Genomic DNA, 13,532 nt, shown 5'->3' with positions numbered 1-13,532 from the left:
TGGGAATCACAGTCACCCAATTGGAAAGCTTAAATTGAATGAGAATAACTAAATCCTGTAGTGGCAGGGGCCAAGTGGCAGCACTCAACTGCCAAAGGCAAGGTGGGTGTTACCTTAAAGGAGGACAGAATCAAAACAACAATCTGAATAGTCTAGTCTATGGCATTGAGTTGTTAACCATGGTGTTCCTAGAAATGAGATAGATAGGAAGCCTACTAAATTCTTAGTTGATCTGTATAAGCAATAAACTTCCAGGTCAAAAAGTCTAACTCATAAAAACAGAAAATCATGGTCTCTCAAACAATTCCTAGATTTGAACCAGTTTATAGATCTAGATTGTCTTAAATGAAGAAGAAGCCAAGTCCCCTTGAAGAAGGATCCTGGACACTACTAAAATTGTGTACTGTTAATCTTTGTCCCTGCCTTCCCTAAGGAATCTATAGCCTTATACCAGTATAACTGTGCATTGAGGAAAAGGAAATATTCAGATCTTTCAGGGACTACTGGACACTGACTCTGAACTGACATTGATTCCAGGAGATCAGTTTCCATGTGTATATCATCTCGGTTGCTCAGTGGGAAGAAGTTTCTTGACTAAATTCTGGATTTTTCTTAGAAGGAATTGAGCTATATGTAGTTGTCTACTTGGTGCATCTGTGAGAGAAGGGAAAGACAAGGACCTCCTGTTTCGCCATCTTGCTGACATGTTCTCCCTCATAAAGACTTTTTTAAATGAAAAAAGAAAGATTCAACCTTATGGCAATAAAGTTTAAAACTTATATGAAATAAGCAATATACTAGAAGAATACAATTTAATAAGATTGACTTAAAAAAATGTGAAAAATTTTAATAAACCATACATTTTAAGTAAAAGAAAGCAAGTTAAAATTTAAGTTCAGATAAAATGTTAGATATTAATTATTGTATAGCTAACCCTACCAAACCTTCAAAAAATAGTTTATGCTTGTTATATTAACATATTATGTAGAAAAACACCCTGAATTAACAACAAATCCCAACTTCTTTTAGCAGACTAGTATAACTTTTATATCACAATCAGATAAAAACACTATGGGGGAAGAAAAATTATAAGACATTCTCACACCTGATCATAGAGCAAAAATTGTAAATATAATATTATCAATCTAGTTTCAGCAAGAGATGAAAATATAATCCATTCTGACCAAGTGACTTATCCTCAGAATGCACGGTTGGTTAATAAATTAGAAAATTGATAAATGTAATATTAAACTTTTACTTTCTTAACATGATAAAGATAATTTGTAGCAAACATCAAACTTAACAGTGAAATGTTAGAAGCAGAAAACTTTAAGTCAAACACAAGACAACAACATTGATAATTATAATTTGTATTAATCACTTTATTAGACTTTCTAGCCATCATATTAATTTTAACAATTAACAGACTGTCCACTGAATGGGAACAATTATTTTCAAATCATACATCTTATAAAAGGTTAAAATTCAAACTATATAAGCAACTCAAACAACCTGTAGTAAGAAAGCCAAAAACCTAATTAAAAAATGGGAAATGGCCTGAATAGACATTTTTCAAAAGAAGACTTACAAATGACCAACAGATATATTTTTAAAATGTTCAACATCGTGACTCATTAAGCAAATGCAAATGAAAACTGCAGTGAGATATCACTTCACACCTGTTAGAATGACTACTACCAAAAAAATGAATAACAAACATTGATGAGGGTGAGGATGTGGAGAAAAGAGAGCCCTTGTACACTGTTGGTGGAAATGTAAATTAGTGTATATTTTACTAATTTCCATAATTAGTGAATTAGTATATATTTTACTAATTTCCATAATTAGTGAATTCGTGTATATACTAATTTCCATAATTAGTAAATTATAAAAAACAGTATGGATGTTCCTCAAAACTCTAAAACTAGAATTACCAGGTGGTCCAGCAATCCCACCACTGGGTATATATCCAAAGGAATTGAAATAAGTATATCAAAGATATATTTGCATTCCTATGTTCATTGCAGCATTATTCACAATAGCCAAGGTATGGAATCAACCTATGTCTATCAGTGGACAAATGGATAAAGAAGATGTGCTACAGAAAGACAAATATCACATATTCTTACTTATTTACAGGATCTAAAAATCAAAGCACCTGAACTCTTGAATATATAAAGTAGAAGAATGGTTACCGGGGCTGGGTGGGGTAGTGGGAGGATGGTTAATGGGTCAAAAAATTAGGAAGAATAAATAACATCTACTATTTGATAGCACAATAGGGTGACTATAGCCAATGGTAACTTAATTGCACATTTTTATATAACTTACAGAGTATAATTGGATTGTTTGTAACTCAAGAGATAAATGCTTGAGGGGATAGATATCCCATTCTCCATGATGTGCTTACTTCACATTGCATGCCTGTACCAATGCATCTTATTTACCCTATAAATATATACACCTTCTATGTACCTACAAAAATTGTAACAATTTTTAAAAACATGCTATATATACACAATGGAATACTATTCATCAATTAGAAGAATATTCTGTCTTTTGCAACACGTATGAATCTGGAGGATGTTATGCTAAGTGAAATAAGCCAGAGACAGAAAGACAAATGCCACATGATCTCACTTTTATGTGGAATCTAAAAAAGTTGAAACCATAGATGTATAGAATAGAATGCTTGTTACCAGAAAGGCTGGTTGGGGGGAATGGACATGGAAAGAGGAACTGTTTGTCTAAGGATACACAGTTTAGTTAGATAAGAGAAATAAATTCTAGTGATCTTTTACACATCATAGTGACTATAATTAAAAATAATACATTGTGTATTTCAAATTTGCTAAAATTGTAAATTTTGTATATACTCACCACAAAAAATTATAAGTATGTGAGGTGATGGATATATTAATTAACCTGATTTAATCATTCCACAATGTTTATTTGTATCATAACATCACAACGTACCCCATAAATATCTAAAATTACTATGTGTCAATTAAAAATAAAATAACAAAAGTTACTAAATGCAAAATAATAAATATGTCCAGTAGTTTAAAATTATTTTAAAATTTAGGCAAACTTAAATAAATAAAACTCTTTGTTAAACTATTATGTTTAATGATTAAATGATATTTTATCGTATTGTTCTTCTATAATTTGCTTAATTATTCCTCTGTTGCAGGACCCATATGTTGTTTATAATTTTTTCTATTATAGATAATACCATAATGAAACTTAATAAAGATGCAATGAAATGAATGAAGATTGAAAAGGAATGCCTCAAATTGTCAATTTTATATTATTGTCCACTTGGAAAATCTAAGAGACTATCCACAGAATCATCAAAACTAATAAGACAGCTCAGTAATATTGCTTGTAAAAGTAAAATACACCTAAATCAGTGTGCTTCATTTTATCAGCTGCAATGTAAAATTTTAATTATTAATTATCAAAAATAAACCAGTTATATTAGTAATAAAACAATGAGGTACTTATACGAAGTTTGACAAAAGATACAGAAAACTTTAATGGACAAAATTAGTAAACTTTACTGATAGGCCTATATAAAGACTTCAACAAAAGGAGAGAAGTACCATTCTTTTGGATATCAAGACTCACTGTGATAACACTGTCCCATTGAACAATATCAATCTATATTTTCCCATTTCTCTCAATATAGAAGAAGGATGGAGTAGAATGGAATCAGGGAGAAGTTCACAGGAATTATCAACTGCATTTGCAATATTTTCTTCATTAAAAGTCAGTATGATCACATATGGCATATATTTAGAACTAAGTGAGGTGGTAGCACTCACGTGTTTATTTCATTATAATATTCTCTATATGTTGTATGCTGGAAATGTTACATTAATTTTTTATAAAAATAAATATATAATCTAGGAAAGTATGTGGAGAAAATTCAGATATAAAAGGCCATCAGTCATTTCCAAGTTGTAACAGTGATTTGCATAGGTTCATTGAATCTTTTGAGAAAGTTTTGATTAATTTTAGCATGGCATTAGTTCAGTATACTTATTTAATGAGGTATCTCAAGAATAGACATGTTCACTAAGCATGTGACTGAGCAGTAGGACTAAAACCAAATGAAAAAACAGGCAAAGTTATGTTAATTAAGTTATAGGTTGCTTTACCTAACATCTTGAGTTGCCTAGGATAGTCATCTTTGATACCTGTTGTCCCAACATAATTCTTAATAGTTTCTCTTTTCACTCTGAGAGTGCCCAGCTTAGAAGACAGATTACATGGTTATAAGCTAGTTATAGATTGGAAAGGAATTAATGTGAAGTTTTACAGTATCTTTTACAATGCTATCCAATAGATTTGAGCTAATCTTTCAAAACCAGAATTTAATGGACCATTTTTCATTTTGTTGAATTCCCAAAAGTTTTACAGGACACTGAACACCCCGAAGGAAAATGTCCTGAAGGAAAATGTAAGATAATACTTAATTCAACAAATCCCCATTTAGCAAGAAAAGAAATAAGAATGTAAGAAATGCAAGAAATAATGCTAGAAGCTACAGAAAAGCACTAACAGAAGTGATAGTCTATGCCCTCAAGAAGATTAAAATTCACTGGAAGAGGCAAAGCAAGGATGAAAATAACTATGATAGAAGACAAAACAAGATACCATAAAAATAAGATACCCTAAAATACCCTACAAAGAACAGCATAAGCTCTCAAAGAAGAAGGAAAAGATCATATATAATTGGGAGATAAAGAAGTTACATAAAAATAATATTCCAATCAGAACTTGAAAGATAGGTAGTATTTTGAAAGCTAGAAAATATGAAGCTATAGAAAGAGTACCGGGCAAGATGAGCAAAAATGAACAAAAAAGGCATGATGGTGATAACATACAAAGTAAATAAAGAAAATTAAGAAAGCAGAAGGGGCATTTGGATCATTTGGATATTAATAGGTTTATGTAAGAAAATAAGACTAAAATCTAAAACTATAATTTGACTTTGTATTGTAGAGGGATGTGAAAACCAGGAAAAGAAACTTTTACCAAAATTGGTAGGTAATGGGAGGCTAGGAGGCAGTAGTGTGAGAGAGTGTGTGTGTGTGTGTGTGTGTGTGTGTTAAGCAAAGGAGTGATGTAATGAGAGTTGTGTTTTAGGAACTTGAATCTAGTAGCAGCATGGCCTATGTTTAATGGGAACAAAAGGAAGGAGACAGAAAAACTGTTGGTAACAAGATTAGTTTAAGTAAGAAAAATACAAATTAGAATATTACTAGTGATATTGATAGAGTGTGGAGAATCAAAAGCATATTCCTATGAGGTGAATTTAAAATAATTCCATCTGCAAAAATATCGCTTTCTAAGAAAAAAGAGAAAGAAAAGAATCTTAAATTCTGGTAAACATTATATTAGTACCAATTTAGCATATTTCTGCTTTTTAAAATTGTTATTAGGGTAATTTATCTGTCTAAAATTTAACCTAGGTTCTGTTCATATTTTATTTTAACTGAAAGGAAAATATTGCTTTTAAAAGAACATTCTAATTACATTCCATGCAAGAGCCATAAAAAGAAACCCACATGTAGGCATAGCCTAAAAAACCTATTAAATTATAAAAATAAAGAGGATAACCTATCAGCATCGAAATCAGTAATTCAAACTTCATTTTTTTCTATCCTCATCCCCAATTCAGAGTGACATAATAATCTTTAGTCAATAATAGTGACTCAATTCAGATGTTATTTTTAAACTTGGGGATTGGGTGCCCTTTTCAAATGACAATACATATCTAAGACTCTCATTGTTAGCAGATAAAGAGGTGTGTAAATAAAAACAGCAAAACAACTTAAAAGAGCTTCTCCTAAGGAATTATGATGTTAAAATAAAATGAAAATAAATACAGATGATTTATGCAATAATGACTTCAAGGAAGTCATTTTACTGATGAAGAAACTGAGACTTGAGAAAATAAGTAAATTGGCATAGATCTGATATTTTGTAGGGTACATATTAAAACATAAAATTTAGTCTTTCAATCAAGGAAAATCAATAAGAATTTTTGTGACAATAGAGTAAATGCATTATGCATTCAAATCAATAACAGCACAATTAACCTAAGAAAAATATAAAGCATCAACAAATATGGATTAAAAACCAATATGAAACAAAAAATACTCCAATATACTTGATTAATGCAAAAGCTAAATTTTCAAATATTAATAAAATAGAAAAAACTACGGCAAGTCACATGAAGTAAAAATAGCCACACTGTACTGGATGTAAAGGAAAATACAATCACGGACAGAGGTAACATTATAAATATATAAAATGATGCTACTTAAAATATATTAGGCTAAGAAATTTGAAAATATCAATAAAATAGATGTCTTTCTAGAAAATATGTAACTTAGAAAATAAATATAGACTCAAAATATAACAATAGAACAAAACTTCAACTTTGGATAATGCATGTGAATGTCTTTTAAATAACTAAGGTAACCAAAAATTCTGTGAATGGGTAAAAAAGCGAAAATGCAACTATTTGAAAAAAGATAACTACAATTTAAAAGTGAAATGATGCAAACAGTATAACAAGCAAATGCTGATAAGAAGACAGCTAGATGAAAATTTAGAAAAAAAAGTGGCTTTCAATGCTAATAAGAAGTCACCTATGGAAATTTAAGAAAAAAAGTAGCTTTTAAGGCCAAAAATATGATATGGAATTAAGAGGGACATTTTATCACAACAATAGATGCTCTAACTCAAGATAATGTAACAGTTATAGATGTCTACACATCAAACAATATTTTATTGAAGAATGGAAACCAAAAACTTTTAGAAATAAGGTTTTTTGACAATGCCAAAATTATACCAGGGAACTTCTCAGAATTGAGCTAGAACTAGATGAAAAATGAAAATGCACACAATTGCAATAATATAATTAAGATCCTTAAATATAAAAAAGGTATCTTAATTTGTGTCTGCTTTTTTTTATTATATAGTGTTCTGAGAGTGTGGTTTGTCAAATTTCTACATTTTAAAATGTATTTTTAGAATATGTGTGTTCCTCAGAAATTTGGAAAAAATGGAATTCTTTAATTAGAACATACTGGGTAGTCTATGTTTTAGGGTACATCAAATACATATATTTTACAGATTTAAACAAAGATATCTACAAGCAAGGTGCTCATTCTTTTATTTTTTTGCCTATCAAATGGTCACAAAAACTTATAGTGTATTGGGTCACACACTCAAAAAGCATAAATAAATTAAATAATATATATTTATTTGTAATAGCATAGTATTAACATAGTAGCATATAAATAACAAATATGTATAGGCCACAGATTTTGAACATTATAAAATTAACAAGACATTAACAATATGAAACAAAAAACTTGAAACTAAAAATTAATTACATTAAAATGAAAACACAATTATATAACTTTAGGGTCAAAGAAAAATTAAAGCAAACAATTTGAAATTGAAAGCAATTAGAAAACTATGAGATGTGGGTAAAGCTATATTTTTAGGAAATTATTGGTTACAAGTTATTTTAATATTAAATGATAAAGATTGAAAATTAATTAAATAAGAATTTAATTAAAATGTTACAGAAAGCAACATCAAGCAAAGTAAAATTGGAAAAGGAATGAATAAGTATAAAAGCACAAATTTATGTGTTAGAAATAAATTCATAGAATTGGTAAATAAAACTTTAAAAATAGTTTTCAGAATAGGCTAGTACAATTAGAAAAAACAAAAGCTAGCAATTCTGGTCAAGGAAAGAAGTAAATACATGTAAATATAAAATGTTAGGATGAGAAAGAGATGTACCTACATATTCAAAAGAGACTTAAAGTTGTGAGACTGGGGTTGCCTTTATATTTTAGATAAAACGGGTGACTTTCCAGAATATATATAAATTACCAAAGATTATTTGTGAGAAATTAGAAAATGCGTATATACTGAGAACCATAGAATAAACAGAAAAACTATATATAAAAACTATGTTTCTAAAAGTATTCAGTCCCTCATGCCTTCTGTGCCAAGAAGATTTTATATCTCCATCTGTAGCGTTTGCAACCTCCAACGAGAGAGTACTTTTTCCCACCTCATTGCCTCCTTCAAGATTGATAAAATGACTTTTTTTTTTTTTTTTTTTTGGCTAATGAGATGTAAGAAGAGATGATACATGGCACATCTAACCAGAAGATTTTAGAGAAATCATGATTTCAACAGCTTTTCCGACTTCTCTGCCAAATACATGGATACATTCCATATAGGGTTTCCATCCTTAACTATGACCTGGAATGAGAAGACACGTGGCATCCTACATAGGGCACAGCCTGAAACTGTAGATAATTCTTGATGCAAAGAAGATTCCAGGTTATTTTGTCACCACAAAAAAGCTGATAAAGGCCAGGAGCCATGGCTCACGTCTGTAATCCCAGCACTTTGGGAGGCCGAGGTGGGCGGATCACGAGGTCAAAAGATTAAGACCATCCTGGCCAACATGGTGAAACCCCGTCTCTACTAAAAATACAAAAATTACCCGGGCATGGTGGTGCATACCTGTCACCCCAGCTACTCGGGAGGCTGAGGCTGGAGAACTGCTTGAACCTGAGAGGCGGAGGTTGCAGTGAGCCAAGATCACACCACTGAACTCCAGACTGGGAGACAGAGCAAGACTCAGTCTCAAAAAAACAAATAAATAAATAAAGCTGATAAATACCACCTTCAATGATCCCAAGCCCAAATGCTTTCATATGCAAGTTTTCTCAAACATTCAATGCCATACATTTTTCTCTGATACTTTGTAGATTTTTTTGCATTTTATTTCTCTTTGCATACAAATTGTTTTAAGAAGGGTTTATTTCATATCCAGATGACTGAGGTTTTCTGTCTTCTATTTTATGTAGTTCTAGCTTCATTACATATCAGTTAGACAATGTTGTCTGTGCTACTTGTACTTTTTGCAATTTTTGATATTTTATTTGTGGTGCATTAACCCTATTCCTGCTCATATTCTATGGATGTTAAAAAGTCAGATATATCCTCAATTTTCAATGTAGAAAGCTTGTTTTAAACCTATTTAAATGTATTCAATTTATTGTTACTTAGATCTGCACTTCCTTATTTTTTGACTATTTAAATTTGCCAAGAACTGTGAGTTAAAAGTCTAATATTATTATGTTTCTGTATATTTCTCCTATTTTGTGTAGTTCTTACTTTATCAATTTTTGATGCTGCTGTTTTCTGCATTAAATTCTTCATAGATCTTCACTGTGGATTTTGTTTTTTCTTATTTATTTTACTGTATTTTTTATTTCAATCACTGTTGGGGTACAAGCAGTTTTTAGTTACATGAATGAATTATATAGTGTTGAATTCTGTGATTTTAGTGCACTTGTCATTTGAGCAGTGTACACTGTATGCAATATGTAGTCCTTCATCCTTCATCTCCCACCCCATCCCCCTGCCCAGTCCCAACAACTGTCCATTATACCTTTCTTTCTGTCCTCATAGCTTAGCTCCCACTTATGAGAACATTACTGAGTTACCTTACTTAGAATAATGGCCTCCAACTCTGTCCAAGTTGCTGCAAAAGACATTATTTCATTCATTTTTTTGTTTTGTTTTGAGACTGAGTCTCACTCTGTCACCCAGGTTGAAGTGTAGTGGTGCTCACTGCAACCTCTGCCTCCTGGGTTCAAGCGATTCTCCTGCCTCATCATCCTGAGTAGCTGGGATTACAGGTACATATCACCACTCTTGGCTAGGTTTTTTGTTTGTTTGTTTGTTTGTTTTTGTATTTTTATTGGAGGTGGGGTTTCACTGTGTTGGCCAGGCTGGTCTCAAACTCCTGACCTCAAGTGATCTACCTGCCTTGGCCTTCTAAAGTGCTGGGATTACAGGCATGAGCCACCGTACCCAGCCTATTTCATTTCTTTTTATGGCTGAGTAGTGTTACATGGTGTATATATACCACATTTTATTTATCTATTCATTTCTTTGCAATTGTGAGTTGTGCTGCTATAAACATGTGTATGCCTGTGTCTTTTTAATAAAATTAGTTCTTTTTGTTTTGGTAGACACCCAGTAGTGAGATTGCTGGATCAAATGATAGATCTACTTTTAGGTGTTTAAATAATTTCCATACTATTTTTCATAGAGGTTGTATTAATTTACATTCCTACCAGCAGTATAAAAGTGTTCCCTTTACACCACATTTATGCCAACATCTATTGTTTTTTGACTTTTTAATTATGGCCATTCTTGCTGGAGTAAGGTAGTACCTCATGGTTTTAATTTGCATTTCCCTGATGTACTGTTAAGCCTTTTTTCAAATTTTTTTGTCTGTTTGCATATTTTCTTTTGAGAAATGTCTATTCATGTCATTTGCTCACTTTTTGATGTAATTATTTGGTTTTTTTTTCTTGCTAATTTGAGTTCCTTGTTGATACTGGATATTAGTCTTTTGTTAGTTGCATAGTTTGCAAATATTGTCTCCCATTCTGTGGGTCGTCTGTATAACATGTTGATTATTCCTTTTGCTGTGCAGAAGCTTTTTAGTTTAATTAGGTTCCATTTGTTTATTTTTTGTTCCTGCATTTGCTTTTGGAGTCTGATTCATGAATTCTTTGATGAAGCCCATGTTCAGAAGAGTTTTCCCAACACCTTCTAGAATTTTTATGGTTTCAGATTTAAATCTTTGATTCATCTTGAGTTGATTTTTGTAAAAGGTAATAGATGGGGGATCCAGTATCATTCTTCCACATGTGGCTTGTCAGTCTTTCCAGTACCATTTATTGAACAGGGTATCTTTTCCCTAATTTATGTTTTTGTATGCTTTGCCAAAGATTAGTTGTCTGTAGGTATTTTGCTCTATTTCTGTGTTCTCCATTCTGTTCCCTTGGTCTAAGTGTCTATTCTTTATACCAGCACTGTTGTAGTCTTGCCAGTGCACCAATATGTAACAGTCTCTCATTATCTGAGATCATACCCATATTTCTTTGTCTTACATCCAAGAAGATTAAGGAGCACGGACGCAAGGGTGAGGTTGGAGTGAAATTTTGAAAAGCAAAAGAAGAAAGCTCTCCACCGGTGGAGAGGGGGGGCCAAATGGGTTGCTCCCTATGAGGCTAGAGTTCAGGGTTTTTATGGACTGGGAAGGGAAAGGAATGTGCTTAGTCTGTGGGCTATCTTGGAGAACACGTGACTCAGCTTGCCCCAGGGCCTTGGCCTGGGACCAATCTGAAAGCTTAGCCCTGGACCTTGGTTTGAGACCAATCACAGGCTGAAGCAATGATTCATAGAGCCTGGGCTCACAATCTAAAAAAGGAAAGAAAAGTGACCACTGGAATCGACCAGAGCCCACTATGTTCATGCTCACAAAAGGAGAAGAAACTTTTTCCTGGAAGCTCGCTGATTATACAAAGGACAGAAACCTTTCTATGTCAGGTCTTGTTCCCTTATCTGAGTGCTGGAGGTTTGTGAAAGTTTTTGTCTGAATAGGCTGGAGGTCCTGGTATCTGAGCAGCTGCGGCCATGTCTCCAGGCACAACCCCCTGTTCTAGTTCCCTTATCAGCACCCGCAGCTTGATTTTTTTCCCAGGCTTCTTTTATGTTGCATGGGCATAAGGCACTGACCCATGGGTAGGGGGCTCTCTAGGGACATTTCCTTTGATGTCTACATAAGGCAAGCTAGGCAACTCCCCTCAGTTCCATGCTGTATTTGTAACTGTAACCTTGTTGTGCAATATTAAGTCTAGTGATGTGATGCCTCCAGCTTTGTTCTTTTTGATGAGTATTGCTTTGGGTAGTCGGGCTCTTTTTGGTTCCATATGAATTTTAGGATTGTTTTCTCTAGTTCCACAAAAAAAAAAATGCTGCTATTTTGAAAAAAAAAAATTGCATTGAATCTATAGATTGCTTTGGGCAGTATAGTCACTTTCACAATATTGATTCTTCCTATCTATGAGCTTGGGCTGTGTTTCCATTTGTTCGTGTCATCTGTTTTCTTTTAGCAGTGTTTTGTAGTTATCTTTGTAGTGAACTTTCACCTCCTTGGTTAAGTATATTCCTAGGTATTTTACTTTTCTTGCAGCTATTATAAAAGAAATTGAGTTCTTAATTTTATTTTCAGCTTGATTGTTAGTGTATAGCAGTGCTACGGATTTATGTACCTAAATTTTGTAACCCAAGACTTTACTGAATTCCTTTACTGGATCTAGAAGTCTTTTGGATGAGCCTTTAGGGTTTTCTAGGTATACAATCATATTATTAGCAAACAGCACTAGTTTGACTTTCTCTATTCCAATTAGGATGCCCTTTATTTCTTTCTCTTGCCCAATTGCTGTCTAGGACTTCCAGTACTAGTTGAATAGAAGTGGTGAAAGTGGGCATCCTTGTTTTGTTTCAGTTCTCAAGGGAAATGGTTTCAACTTTTTCCCATTCAGTATGATGTTGGCTGTAGGTTTGTCATATATGGCTTTTATTATTTTGAGGTCTCTTCTGTGCCTACTTTATTAGGGTTTTTCTTATAAAGAGATGCTGGATTTAATCAAATGCCTTTTCTGTATCTATTGAAATGATCATATGGTTTTTGTTTTTAATTCTGTTTATGTAATATGTCACATTTATCGACTTGTGTATGTTAAACAGTCCTTGCATCCCTGGGATGAAACTCACTTGATCGTTATGTATTATCTTTTTGATGTGCTCCTAGATTTGGTTAGCTAGTGTTTTGTTGAGGATTCTTGCATCTATGTTAATTAGGGGCATTGGTTTGTCATTTTCATTTTTTTATATACATTCCTTGTTTGAGTTTTAGGATGATACTGGATTCATAAAATGATTAAAGGAGGATTTCTTCTTTCTCAGTATTTTGGAATGGTTTCAATAAGATTGATAGAAATTCTTCTTTAAATTTCTGGTAGAATTCAACTGTGAATCTGTCTGTTCCTGTGCCTTTATTTGTTGGCAATTTTTAAATTAATGATTCAATCTCACAGTTGGTTATTAGTCTTTTCAGTATTTACATTTCTTCCTGATTTCATCTAGGAATGCTATACATTTCTAGGAATTTATTTATTTTCTCCAAATTTTCTAGTTTGTGTATAGATAGAGGTGTTCATAGTGGTCTTGAAATATCTCTTTTATTTCTGTGGTATTGGTAGTATTGTCTCCAGTTTCATTTCTAATTGAGCTTATTTACATCTTCTCTTTTCTTTTCTTGGTTAATCTTGCTAATGGTCTATCAATTCTGTTTATCTTTTCAAAGAGCCAGGTTTTTGTTGCATTTATTTTTGTATTTTTGTTTCATTTTCATTTAGTTATCCTCTGATCTTTGTTATTTCTTCTGCTGGCTTTGTGTTTAGTTTGCTCCTGTTTCTCTAGTTTCTTGAGATGTGACGTTAAGTTGCCAATTTGTGCTTTTTCAGACTTTTTGATGTAGGCAGTAAACACTATGAACTTTCCTCTTAGCACTGCTTCTGCTGTATCCTAGAGGATAACTTCTGTCACTATTATAA

The sequence above is a fragment of the Pongo pygmaeus genome, chromosome X (genome assembly GCF_028885625.2).
Source record: "Pongo pygmaeus isolate AG05252 chromosome X, NHGRI_mPonPyg2-v2.0_pri, whole genome shotgun sequence".
NCBI lineage: Eukaryota > Metazoa > Chordata > Mammalia > Primates > Hominidae > Pongo > Pongo pygmaeus.
The sequence above is the reverse complement of the archived record's forward strand: the minus strand, read 5'-3'. Positions refer to the sequence as shown.